Consider the following 13,876-nt stretch of genomic DNA (forward strand, 5'->3'; position numbering starts at 1 on the left):
TAGGCTGAGAACCCACCAGCTCCCATCAGCAGTAACACATTCCGAAAGTTAAACCATCAACCAGAGCTTCACTCGTTAATCATTCCGGCCGGCCTGCTGGTTCACCGACTGAAGCTGATGGCAGAAACAGATGGAGAATGTGACTTTCCCCCCAGACCTGGGCTCCCTGAACGTAAATAAACAGACACAAGCATTTTAAGTTATTTAAATCGTGCTACTGGGAAGGGAGCTAGTTTTATAAGAATGTTTTGCTCGGGATCTCGTTCCAACCCAGTGACTCCTACAAATCCAAACTCACCGCCGAATGGCTCGACAGAGTCTGAACAGCAGCCCCTCGGTGCGGCTGGCTTTCAGCATCCCAGTGATCACGTCCTCTTTGCTGGGAGGGAAAGGGGCTAGGCTCTGGGTGGGCGTAGCCTTCGGGATCCTCCTAATCTACCCATTTGGCTGGAAAAACTGGCCTGTGGAAGAAGTGTGTGTGTTGTGTGTGATCAATTTGGCCTAAAACGGCCTGTTTAGGCCCGTTTGATCCTGTTCCTCTGACCTGTCAGTTACAAAATACAACAAAGTGGAATCTCTTCAACGCCTTGCTCAGGAAAGCCAAAACTACAGAACTTGTCTTCCTGCCACCCCATGCTTCCCTTCTGGGACCCCACCGCTGCGAAACCCCAACTCAAACCTTGGGAAGTCTGATGCACCGGCGTCTATTAGACAGTAAGCTCCCCAAGAGCCAGTGTGTCATGTCTATGACTTCTCCTGTATTTCTCCAGTGTCAGGGCATCCACTCAGAGAGGGACGGCACCGGGGAGTGTCAGGCCTTCCTCTCCAGGGTGGATGTGCGTGGGGCAGAAGTGTTGGGGCATTCGCTCAGAGAGGGAAGGTTGCGGGGAGGGTCAGGGCACTCTCTCGGGGTTGGGGAGTGACAGAGTATCATCTCAAGTGTAGGAGGAGTTTCGGGGCATCCTCTCAGAGAGTGAGGAGTATTGGGGCATCCCCTTGGGGGTGGGGGGAGAGTTGGGGCACCCTCTCAGAGAGGGAAGGTTAGGGGGATTGTCGGGGCATCCGGTCAGGGAGTAGGGAGTGTCGGGGCAACCACTCAGAAAGGGAAGGTCAGGGTTTTGAGGGGTGAGTGTTGGGGCATCCTCTCAGGGAGAAGGCCAGGAGGAGTACCGGGGCATCCTCACAGGGAGTAAGAAGTGTAGGGGCATCCTCTCAGAGAGCGGAGGTTGGGTGGGGGCAGGAAACATCGTTCCCTGCCTCAGAGTGTCCATATGTCTGAAGCCAGCCTTGAGCACGTACTGGAGATGACAACTAGGAGGAGGGTGATGATGGGGCTCTTGTCGTGCCTTCGAGCCCGGCTGCATGGAATTGGCCTAACATGACTGGCCTTCTTAGTCAAACCTTCTTTACTCCCCGGTGACAGTAAAGAGATCAGATCGGGCCCCTGCGGTTCTGCTACTCCTGGCCCTGTCATTGGTGAGCAGCTAAAGGACCTTGACACAAAATGGCCTCTATAACTCTAGTAAATGATATGGTGAGACTGATTATTATATGCCAGTGTAAGAATAGACTACTTTTAGGTTTCCATAGCAACCTTAACTCTTCTCTTTAGTGCCTTTGTCTTTCTTTGTATGATCAGATGATGGTGGGAAAATAGTTCAGTGGGAAGAAATTAAAACTTCCAAAATGAAACGTGTAAAATCCCAAAGAATTGCCCAGGCCTAACCCTTCCCCCTGCAATGTGAATTTCGTGTGTCACAGTTGCGCTACCGTCACCTCCCCCAGCACTTCCGAGAAGGAAAGACGATCCTCTACGTTTGATGGAGACCGGCCCCTGCCTTCGGGCAAAGACAGTCCGATGGCCTGAGGTTGGGCCCCTGTGGGTCTTGGGTTGGTTGCGGGACCACCACTGATTGAGGGTCTGGCTCGGGCAAGGGCACGGGAGGGTTTGGTGCCGAGACACGGAGAGTTCCTCATTTTCAGCATTGCTCACGAGAGCAAAGAGGGCAGGTCTAATCACTATAATTTAGCATCCAGGCTGATTGTTTTGAATTGCATCGAGAGGGAAGAATTTGTTAGTGGATGAAGAAAATGTAGCCTTTTTTTGGGTTTGCGTTCTAGAGGAATTTCTTATTTAGTCAGGGAAACGATTTCTTGGATTATAATAGAAAACACAAATCACCTCCCTCCCCGGCTTGGAGTTCCCGGAGACAGCACTCAAAGGAACAGGGGTTTAAAACACCTGCGTGGGTGGGGAAGCGTTCAGAGCATTTCCTTACTGTTAGCATAGACAGATCTAAATGTAAGGCGGAGAACGTTCATTTAGAGAAAATCGGAGCTCAAAGAGACCCTCTCTATTAAGTTGCTTCTCAAATACAATATAGGCTCATCTTTCTGAGTGTTGAGAGCTAGAGAAGACCACCACCTAGAATTTCTAGGCCTTGAGGGGCCCGGGAATAAAAAAGCATAATGACGGTCCCACCAAGAAGTGGGACTTCAATGCTCTCAAAAGTCTCAGAGGAAGAGATTCAGTCCCCAGATGCAGTTGAGCCTCTTGGGGGAGGAAGGTGGAACTTGAAACAGAATTTCACCTGCATTTGGCTCTTCTCTAAAACCACCCTCTGGAAGGATCGGTGTGTCTTCTGAATCCCCCTCGTCCCCCTCTCCATCCCCCCCATCTTACCTCCTTCCCTTCCCCACAGCACCTGTATATAGGTATATATGTTCGTACATATTTATCACTCTATTTATTTATTTATTTATTTATTTTACTTGTACATATCTATTCTATTTATTTTATTTTGTTAGTACGTTTGGTTTTGTTCTCCGTCTCCCCCTTTTAGACTGTGAGCCCACTGTTGGGTAGGGACTGTCTCTATATGTTGCCAAGTTGTACTTCCCAAGCGCTTAGTACAGTGCTCTGCACACAGTAAGCGCTCAATAAATACGACTGATTGATCGATTGATTGGATGACCATCAGTCCCCTGGCCCGAGGAGGCATTTTTTAACGTGTGCCTGGGAAATGATTCCAACCGCTAGTGTTCTTAATTTGACACTTGCCTGAGTACAAGAACAAAAACAATTTAAAGGATCTTAGATTTAGTCCTAAAAGTCAATGCCAACACGATCGCTTGTAGAAAAAAGTGCTCTCCCAAATCATTTAATGTGAGCCCGCTGTTGAGTAGGGACTGTCTCTATGTGTTGCCGACTTGTACTTCCCAAGCGCTTAGTACAGTGCTCTGCACACAGTAAGCGCTCAATAAATACGATTGATTTAATGGAATAAAAACTTGCCTCCAACCTCAGCCGTACCCTGAGCCGCACCGTGCCCGAAGGGCAAGCTGGGCAAGGGTCCGGCTAATTTAGGTTGGCCCAAGCCCTGCGGCCAAGCCACCCCGAGAGTGGGGCTGAGCTCACAAATGGGTGGCCGCTGGAATAACCGTTTGCATGTGCGTGCGAGGCCCAAGCCACCACACCGAGACACCCTTTGATCCAAACCTGGTGGCCCGAGTCTGGCCACGTCGGACTTTGTGCTGGCCTGACCCGGGCTCAGGATCTGTGAGCTAAACGTGGGTCATTCAGATCCCCCAAAGCAGGTGGGGAACCTGGGCTGAGAGCTGGCAGTGGTGGCTACGCCTTGCCCAGGTTCCCAGGACTGGTTGGGCAGGATTGGGACTTTCTTGGCTCCAGGACCACCCGGGGCAATCCAGCCTAACTATAGCCTGGCTCCTAAAATTAGGTTTGCCCTGTGCAGATTTGGGTCAAAACAGGAATTTTCCATTTGAGCTGTTCTTGTGAAAACATAGGGCTGGGCCCCCTTTCAGTCGGGGGTGGCCTCTTCTCAGGCCTGCCACCGACGCTGGGATGCAGTGGCTCGCTTTGATGTCTCAACCAGACCCCTCTTGCGTCGGTGGGGCTTTGGCAGGCGCAGCAGTTGGACCCCTCACATATTTCAGTGACTCTTTTCAAAATGCTTTTTCAAGCGACCAGCTGAACAGCTCGTTGATGCATTCAACAGTCGCCCTTTCCAGCCCTTCCAAGATGGACCAGCAAGCGGCCAATACTGGGTCAAGTTAGAAGTTGGCCGTAAGCCACACTTCGGTCTTAGAGAATCAATCTGTCCCCCGCTGCCCAGGCCGTCGAAAAGTTTTGACCACAACCCCATGTGCCCACCCAGCCTGCGACTGTGAGCCCACTGTTGGGTAGGGACTGTCTCTCTATGTTGCCAATTTGTACTTCCCAAGCGCTTAGTACAGTGCTCTGCACATAGTAAGCGCTCAATAAATACGATTGATGATAAGGGAGTTGGGAAGCCGCTACCCATCTGGGATCAGCTCACCTCCTCCAGGAGGCCTTCCCAGACTAAGCCCCCCTTTTCCTCTGCTCCTCCCCTCCCTCTCCCTGCCCCACAGCACTTGTGTATATATGTACATATTTATTATTCTATTCATTTTATTAATGATGTGCATATAGCTATAATTCTATTTCTTAATATTGATGCTATTGATGCCTATTTACATGTTTTGATGTCTTTCTCCCCCCTGCTAGACTGTGAGCCTGTTGTTGGGCAGGGATTGTAAGCAGCGTGGCTCAGTGGAAAGAGCCCGGGCTTGGGAGTCAGAGGTCATGGGTTCTAATCCCCACTCCGCCACTTGTCTGCTGTGTGACCTCGGGCAAGTCACTTAACTACTCTGTGCCTCAGTTACCTCATCTGTAAAATGGGGATGAAGCCTGTGAGCCCCACGTGGGGCAACCTGTTTACTTTGTATCCCCCCCAGCGCTTAGAACAGTGCCCGGCACATAGTAAGTGCTTAACAAATTCCAACATCATTATTGTTATTACTGTCTGTTGCTGAATTGTACTTTCCAAGAGCTTATTATCGATCGATAAATGTGATTGAATGAATGAATGTAGGCTCTCATGGAGGCCAAGAGGGCCTGGGCAAGCACGGGATTGGGAATTTGGTGGCCATCAATCATTGTAGCTGGGTGGAGCACCCGGCCCGATGGCCTAAAGATGTCTCTGGGAAAGTGGGAAGCAACGCTCCCAGACTGAACCCCCTTTTTCCTCTCCTCCTCCCCATCCCCCCGGGCCCTACCTCCTTCCCCTCCCCACAGCACCTGTATATATGTTTGTACAGATTTATCACTCTATTTTACTTGTACATATTTACTACTCTATTTTGTTAATGATGTGCATCTAGCTGTATTTCTATTTATTCGGATGACTTGACACCCGTCCACATGTTTTGTTGTCTGTCTCCCCCTCCTAGACTGGGAGCCCGTTGTTGGGTAGGGACCGTCTCTCTATATTGCTGACTTGTGCTTCCCAAGCGCTTAGTAGAGTGCCCTGCACACAGTAAGCTCTCAACAAATACAATTGAATGAATGAATGAAAGAAGAACCCACGCTGTCCTTCACCTTTCCTGCATACAGGTGCTCTGCACACAGTAAGCGCTCAATAAATGCGATTGAATGAATGAATGAATACGATTGAATGAATGAATGAATTTGTATGAATTTATTATTCTATTTATTTTATTTGCGCATATTTATTCTATTATTTTATTTTGTTAATATGTTTTGTTTTGTTCTCTGTCTCCCCCTTCCAGACTGTGAGCCCGCTGTTGGGTAGGGACTATCTCTAGATGTTGCCAACTTGTACTTCCCAAGCTCTTAGTACAGTGCTCTGCACACAGTAAGTGCTCAATAAATACGATTGAATGAATGAATGAAGAACCCACGCGGTCCTTCACCATTCCCGCATACCAGTGCTCTGCACACAGTAAGCACTCAGTAAATGTGATTGAATGAATGAATGAATAAAGAATAAATACGCTTGAATGAATGAATAAATATGATTGAATGAATGAATGTGAATGAATGAATGAATGTGAATGAATGAATGAATGTGAATGAATACGAATTTATGAATGATAAATACGATTGAATGAATGAATATGAATGAATGAATATGAATGAATGAATGATAAATACGAATGAATACGAATGAATGAATATGAATGAATGAATGATAAATACGAATAGATGAATGAATGATAAATACGAATGAATGATAAATATGAATGAATGAATAAATACGAATGAATGAATAAATACGAATGAATGAATGAATGAATACATTCGAATGGATGAATGATAAATACAAATGAATGAATATGAATGAATGAATGAATACATATGAATGAATGAATACATATGAATGAATGAATTAGAATGAATGATAAATACGAGTGAATGAATGAATACGAATGAATGAATGAATAAATTCGAATGAATGAATGATAAATACAAATGAATGAAAAATACGAATGAATGAATGAATAAATTTGAATGAATGAAAAATACGAATGAATGAATGAATAAATTAGACTGTGAGCCCACTGTTGGGTAGGGACTGTCTCTATATGTTGCCAATTTGTACTTCCCAAGCGCTTAGTACAATGCTCTGCACACAGTAAGTGCTCAATAAATACGATTGATGATGAATAAATTCGAATGAATGAATGATAAACACGAATGAATGAATAAACAGGAATGAATGAATACGAATGAATGAATAAATAAATATGAATGAATGTTCGTTCGTTCGTTCCGAGGTGGCGGACGACGAAGCCAAAAGCCCATCCACACGAACAAAATGGCGCGGGGAGCGGCGCACGCGCAGAAGGAGGCGCGAAGCCTTGCCCTCGACCGGGAACGGCGCTCGATGCCCCGCAGCGCCACCTGCCGGAACCCCCTCCCCCCGGCGCCGTGGAAGTGACGCGGCCCCGGGGAGGCGGGGAGCTACGGCGCGCCACTGGTGACCAAGAACATCACAAGCGGAGGGGAAGGATTCCAACGGCGCGGTGAGTCAGGCGGGCCCAACCGGCCCTGCCTCCTCGTCTGCCGTCCGGCCGGGGAGCGGACGGTGGGACGCGCGGCCCCGGGCGGCAGCGGCGCGCTCTGGGCGGCGGATCGGCCCCTGGGCGGCCCCGTCCCTCCCTGCAGGCTTTTTGGGCCTCTGCGCTGCCGTCGTTTGCTCGCCGTTGGCTGTCACAGGGCGGGCCGGCGCGCGACGGGCCTCCAGCCAATCCCCTGCTCGTCCCGCCCCCCCCGCCCCCCGCCGCGGCCTCCGATTGGCTGCTGCTCGGGGAGCCCCCGCCGGGCCGCGAGTTCTGATTGGCTGTCGCCTTCGCTCCTTTTCGGGGCGGGAAGGGCCGTCGTTCATTCATATTTAGGGCGCGCGGGGCGCCGTAGTAAGCGCCGGTTGCCAGCCGTGCGACCTTGGGCGAGTCACTTCACTTCTCCGGGCCTCAGTTCCCTCATCCGTAAAATGGGGATGAAGACCGTGAGCCCCACGTGGGACAACCTGATCACCTTGTAACCTCCCCAGCGCTTAGAACAGTGCTTTGCACATAGTAAGCTCTTAATAAATACTATTATTATATGTGCTTAGCACATAGTTAGCGCTTGATAATAATCTCACAGCACCTGTATATATGCATATAGTCAATCGTATTTATTGAGCGCTTACTGTGTGCAGAGCACTGGACTAATCGCTTGGGAAGTACAAGGTGGCCACATATAGAGACGGTCCCTAATAATAATAACGATGGCATTTATTAAGCGCTTACTATGTGCAAAGCACTGTTCTAAGCGCTGCGGGGGGTACCAGGTGATCAGGTTGTCCCACATGGGGCTCACAGTCTTAATCCCCATTTTACAGATGAGGGAACTGAGGCCTCGAGAAGTTAAGCGACTTGCCCACAGTCACACAGCTGACAATTGGCGGAGCTGGGATTTGAACCCATGACCTCTGACTCCAAAGCCCGGGCTCTTTCCACTGAATGATGATGATGGGATTTATTAAGCGCTTACTATGTGCAAAGCACTGTTCTAAACGCTGTGGGGGGTACAAGGTGATCAGGTTGTCCCACATGGGGCCCACAGTCTTAATCCCCATTTTACGTATGAGGGAACTGAGGCCTAGAGAAGTTAAGCGACTTGCCCACAGTCACACAGCTGACAATTGGCGAAGCTGGGATTTGAACCCATGACCTCTGACTCCAAAGCCCGGGCTCTTTCCACTGAATGATGATGGGATTTATTAAGCGCTTACTATGTGCAAAGCACTGTTCTAAGTGCTGGGGAGGATACAAGGTGTTCAGGTTGTCGCAAGTGGGGCTCACAGTCTTAATCCCCATTTTACTGATGAGATAACTGAGGCACAGAGAAGTTAAGTGATTTGCCCAAAGTCACACAGCTGACAGTTGGCGGACCTGGGATTTGAACCCATGACCTCTGACTCCAAAGCCCGGGCTCTTTCCACTGAGCCACCCTGTGTCCAAATGGGGTTGGATACAGTCCTGGTCCCACGTGGGGGTCACCGTCTCAATCCCCATTTTCCAGATGAGGTCACTGAGGCCCAGAGAAGTGAAGTGACTTGCCCAATGTCACGCAGCAGACAAGTGGCGAAGTTGAGATTGGAACCCGTGACCTTCCAACTCCCAGGCCCACGCTTTATCCACTAAGCATGGAGCATCCATTCCATAGAGAAGCAGCGTGGCCCAGTGGAAAGAGCTCGGGCTTGGGAGTCAGAGGTCATGGGTTCGAATCCCAGCTCAGCCACTTGTCAGCTGTGTGACCTTAGGCAAGCCACTTCTCTGGGCCTCAGTTCCCTCATCTGTAAAATGGGGATGGAGACTGTGAGCCCCACGTGGGACAACCTGATCACCTTGTATCCCCCTCCAGCACTTCGAACAGTGCTTCGTACATAGTAAGCGCTGAACAAATACCGTCATTATTATTAAGCCACTAAGTTCCTTGATTGATGACAGCTGTTGGCCCCACAGCGCCAGGTCTGTCGGGCTCCTCTATCACCCTGCATCCCTTCTTCCTGAATCCTTTCATCCATCAATGGATCAATAGTCATCTCCCTGCTCCACACTTTTGCTGAGCCCCAGACATAGGGAATGACTGTGTGTGTGTGTGTGTGTGTGTGTGTTTGTGTGTAGCTGCTTTCTCCATCCTGGGGTTAGGGGGGCTCTCCGGGAGCCAAGGTGATGGGGATCACCAAGGTGATCTCAGCCTTGGGGATCCTTTCATCATTGACCCTCTCCCAAATCCCTCTTGGGGAACCTCAGGCAGCTGGGAAGGGAAAAGAATGATGGAAACCTGTCCTGTCCGCTCTCCATCCCTCCCTTCCTTTCATTCATTCATTCATTCACTGATATTTTATTTGGTTTATATGTTTTCATATAAATGAAAAGGCTAAGTATTTTCATTCATTCATTCATTCAATCATATTTATTGAGCGCTTACTATGTGCAGAGCACTGTACCAAGCACTTGGGAAGCACAAGTTGGCAGCATATAGAGACGGTCCCTACCCAACAACGGGCTCGCAGTCTAGAAGGGGGAGACAGACAACAAAACAAAACACGTGGACAGGTGTCAAGTCATCAGAATAAATAGAAGTAAAGCTAGATGCACATCATTAGCAAAATAAAATAAATAGAATAGTAACTATGTACAAGTAAAATAAATAGAGTAATAAATCTGTACAAACATCTATACAGATGCTGTGGGGAGGGGAAAGAGGTAGGGCGAGGGGATGGGGAGGGGGAGAGGAAGGAGGGGGATCAGTCTGGGAAGGCCTCCTGGAGGAGGTGAGCTCTCAGGAGGGCTTTGAAGGGAGGAAGAGAGCTAGCTTGGCAGATATGTGGAGGGAAGGCATTCCAGGACAGGGGGAGGACTTGGGCCGGGGGTCGACGGCGGGACAGGCCTTTTAGACTGTGAGCCCACTGTTGGGTGGGGACTGTCTCTATATGTTGCCAATTTGTACTTCCCAAGCGCTTAGTACAGTGCTCTGCACACAGTAAGCGCTCAATAAATACGATTGATGATGACAGGCGAGAACGAGGCCCAGTGAGGAGGTGAGCGGCAGAGGAGCGGAGGGTGCGGGCTGGGCTGGAGAAGGAGAGAAGGGAGGTGAGGTAGGAGGGGGCGAAGTGATGGACAGCCTTGAAGCCCAGGGTGAGGAGTTTCTGCCTGATGCGCAGATTGATCGGTAGCCATTGGAGGTTTTTGAGGAGGGGAGTGACATGCACAGAGCGTTTCTGCACAGAGATGATCCGGGCAGCAGCGTGAAGTAGAGACCGAAGTGGGGAGAGACAGGAGGATGGGAGATCAGAGAGGAGGCTGATGCAGTGATCCAGTCGGGATAGGATGTTAATAGTGAGCATCGGTAACAGCAGCAATAGCAGCAGCCCAGCCCAGCTCAGCTAATTTAGTGACCCAACCTGGCAGTCTCCTCATCAGCTTGGGGGCCACGTGTCTGCGAGGAGCCGAAACGCAGGGAAAGTGCTCAGGGAACACTTTTCTGGTTTATTAATAATCCCAATAGAGCCAGAGACAAAGCTGAGCCAATCAATCAATCAATCGTATTTATTGAGCGCTTACTGTGTGCAGAGCACTGTACTAAGTGCTTGGGAGTCATTTAGTGGGAAGGCCCTGTAGCAATATAATAAACATCAATAAGTAAATACAGCCCCAGACATTCTAAATGGGTGGCATTCAGAGCGTGAGCCAGGCCCAGCTTCCTGGTTTCATGGCTGAACTAATTTTTTTTTGGCTCGATTCCAGCTCTAGCATAATGTCCTACTTCAGATATATGGTACATAAAAATGTTTTATGGATGCTATCTTCAAAATCCTCAAGACTTCTTTTGTTTGCAGTTTTATTATTTGAAAAATAGGAAGCTCATAAATGCTCCCTGGTTTGCTTCTGTTTTCATCATCATCAATCGTATTTATTGAGCGCTTACTATGTGCAGAGCACTGTACTAAGCGCTTGGGAAGTACAAATTGGCAACATATAGAGACAGTCCCTACCCAACAGTGGGCTCCCAGTCTGAAAGGGGGAGACAGAGAACAAAACCAAACGTACTAACAAAATAAAATAAATAGAATAGATAACTTTTGTTTTTTTTTTCCAGAAGGGAAAGGGTGGGGCCTATGCATTTTCATTTTACATTATTTACAAGTTGAAGACCAGCAGTTGAGAGACTAATGGATGCTTAAAAAACTCTCCCTGAAGTATGTGCTTCATGTTTTGAATTTAAAATATGATTGGTCTGTCAATTATCATAGTATTTATGAGTTGCCCTTTTGAAGCCATTATCTAAACTGAAAGCTATTTTGACTGTTTATATTTAACCTGCTAAAAAGCTCCAAGTGGCTAAGTTACAATATAGCAGTAGAAATATAACCCTTGAAGTCAAAACCTGAAACCACTTCAGTCCCTGCCACAGAATTGGAGCTCAATAAATAACTGTCGAATGGCCATCTGAAGCAGTTGCACTTGATCAAGTCCAGTAAAATTGTTGCTGGCACAAAAGACCTCTCCTTGCAGGGTGGAGTAATTTATGACTTCGTCGTGTCTTCCAGGTGGGCCGGCCGGGAATTCTGTTGCCTCTCCCTCCCTCTTCCCTCACCCCTTCAGTAGGAGGAACATAATCTAGAATTAACCTCAAATTTCATCATCATCATCAATCGTATTTATTGAGCGCTTACTATGTGCAGAGCACTGTACTAAGCGCTTGGGAAGTCCAAATTGGCAACATATAGAGACAGTCCCTACCCAACAGTGGGCTCATAGTCTAAAAGGGGGAAACAGAGAACAAAACCGAACATACTAACAAAATAAAATAAATAGAATAGATATGTACAAGTAAAATAAATAAATAAATTTCGCCCTGATACAGTGGTTCATACCCCATGATTTCTTAAGGGAGGCCTTGTTGTAGATGGACCCTGAGTTCCCAGCAGCTCCGACACAGAGGGAGAGACAGGCTCTCTCTGTCTCTCTCCCTCTGGTATTCGTTAAGCCCTTATAACGCGCCAGGCACTGTACTAAGCGCTGGGCAGATACGAGCTTAGTCAGGTTGGAAGCAGTCTATGTCCCCCATAGGGCTTGCAGGCACTTAATCCCCACTTTACATGCGAGGTAACTGAGGCACAGAGAAGTATCAACTGTTGTGCTATTGGGTGCAGACCGTGGTGTTAGGTGATGGCAGCACGTTAGAAAAAAAACTCTGAGGTCCCTGCCCTGGAGAGTCTTGCATCTACATCAGAAAATCCCATTTCCTGAAGCCAGAAGTATCTTCACGTGGTTCCAAAGCCAGTTTAGCATGTCCTCTAGACCACTGGTGGGCTGTGCCCTCTCCCATCTCCGAGTCGTAGGGGAGCTTGGGTCCTGTCATTCAATCAATCAATCAATCAATCGTATTTATTGAGCGCTTACTATGTTCAGAGCACTGTACTAAGCGCTAAACCCCCACCTCCTGCCTCCCCTGGGGGGGTTGAGTGGCTAGCTTGGATACTGGGCACCCTGCACGGCCTCTCTCAGCTGGGAGATGAGCTGAAATGGTTGATTCTCCTACGGGCCGATGTTGGCATGGCCTGGGGCGCTCTGTCGTACCATTTTGGCAAAGTAAACCTCCGGGGCTCCCGGAAACCATGGATCTTCCTGGCAAAAACTTCTTAGAGCAGATGAAGAATTCCCAAAGGCCTCCAGCTGAGGTTGGCCTGTATCCGCATCTCTGCGCCGTTGGAATTTCAAAATAACCTTCAGTGGCCACCTCACCTACTTATGCTCATGATTTTCTTTCTTCTACCCCTTGATAATGAGAAACGATGTGGATTTGTTGAACTGCCTCAGGTTGGAGCTGAACATTTAGAAGTGGAAATTAATCGTCAGAGAAAACAATCAGTGCCTGTGCCTCAAAGACAGAGGATTGTTATTATTGTTGTTGTTGTTACTGCTGGCACTGGTTAGGTTCTGACAATGTGCCAAACTCTGTGCTACAAGATGGGGAATTGCCCAGAAATCAATTCAGAGATGGCTTCTGGAACATAATCCAGAACCTAACCCCTGATTTCACCCTGATAGAGTGGTTCATACCCCACAATTTCTTAAGGGAGGCCTTGTTTTAGATGGATCCTGACTTCCCAGCAGCTCCGATACAGCTATCCTAAAGTGGGAGGATAGAACAATAAAAATGGAATCCAAGAAAATGAGGTTTTCATTAGTCAATTCCGCAAAAATCAAGACATCTATCCCTTCCTAAATGTTCTGTCCCAATCCACTTGTAGATGGGTAGCCCTGAGCTTTCTGTTGCTCTTAAATGTACTCGTTTACCTAAATCCTAACCGAACCATTGGACCCACTGGGACACTTTGGGACACCCATTGTGGCCAGCTTCCATTCATTCAGCCGTATTTATTGAGCACTTATTGTGTGCAGAGCATTGTACTAAGCGCTTGGAAAGTACAATTCAGCAATAAAGAGAGTCAATCCCTGCCCACAACGGGCTTACAGTCTAGAAGGAGACTTGTAGGGAATTCCTAGGATTCTGATTTTATCCTTTCTGTGGGGAAGGTTTGTGAGAGTCGACGTTTTCTCCAAATGGAATTAGCAGTGGAATCAGTGTTGAGCGAGGTCTGTTCATCCACCGATTTGGGGGGCTTTAGGTGTGCTCCCCTACAGGCTAGCCCCCCTGTTAGGGTGATGGGGAGGGTGGGCTTTACAGTTGGTAGGAGGGTGGATGACAAGCGCCCACTTACCTCTCCGCCCGCCCATCTGCCCTGGCCCAGACTGTGCTGGGGCTCGCCGTTGGAGAGGGACCTTCGGTCATATGGTGTCCAGTCTGCTATCCACTCCAGCCTGAAAAAATGCCATCATTATTATTAGTAGTTAGTATTTCAACATTCAATACGGAGAGTGGAAGAGGCAGCCACGTGAGAGGAGCAAGGCCTGAACGGGGCATGCGGGAAGCAGCGTGACTTAGTGGAAAGAGCACGGGCTTGGGAGT

The sequence above is a fragment of the Tachyglossus aculeatus genome, chromosome X2 (genome assembly GCF_015852505.1).
Source record: "Tachyglossus aculeatus isolate mTacAcu1 chromosome X2, mTacAcu1.pri, whole genome shotgun sequence".
In the NCBI taxonomy this organism is placed as follows: domain Eukaryota; kingdom Metazoa; phylum Chordata; class Mammalia; order Monotremata; family Tachyglossidae; genus Tachyglossus; species Tachyglossus aculeatus.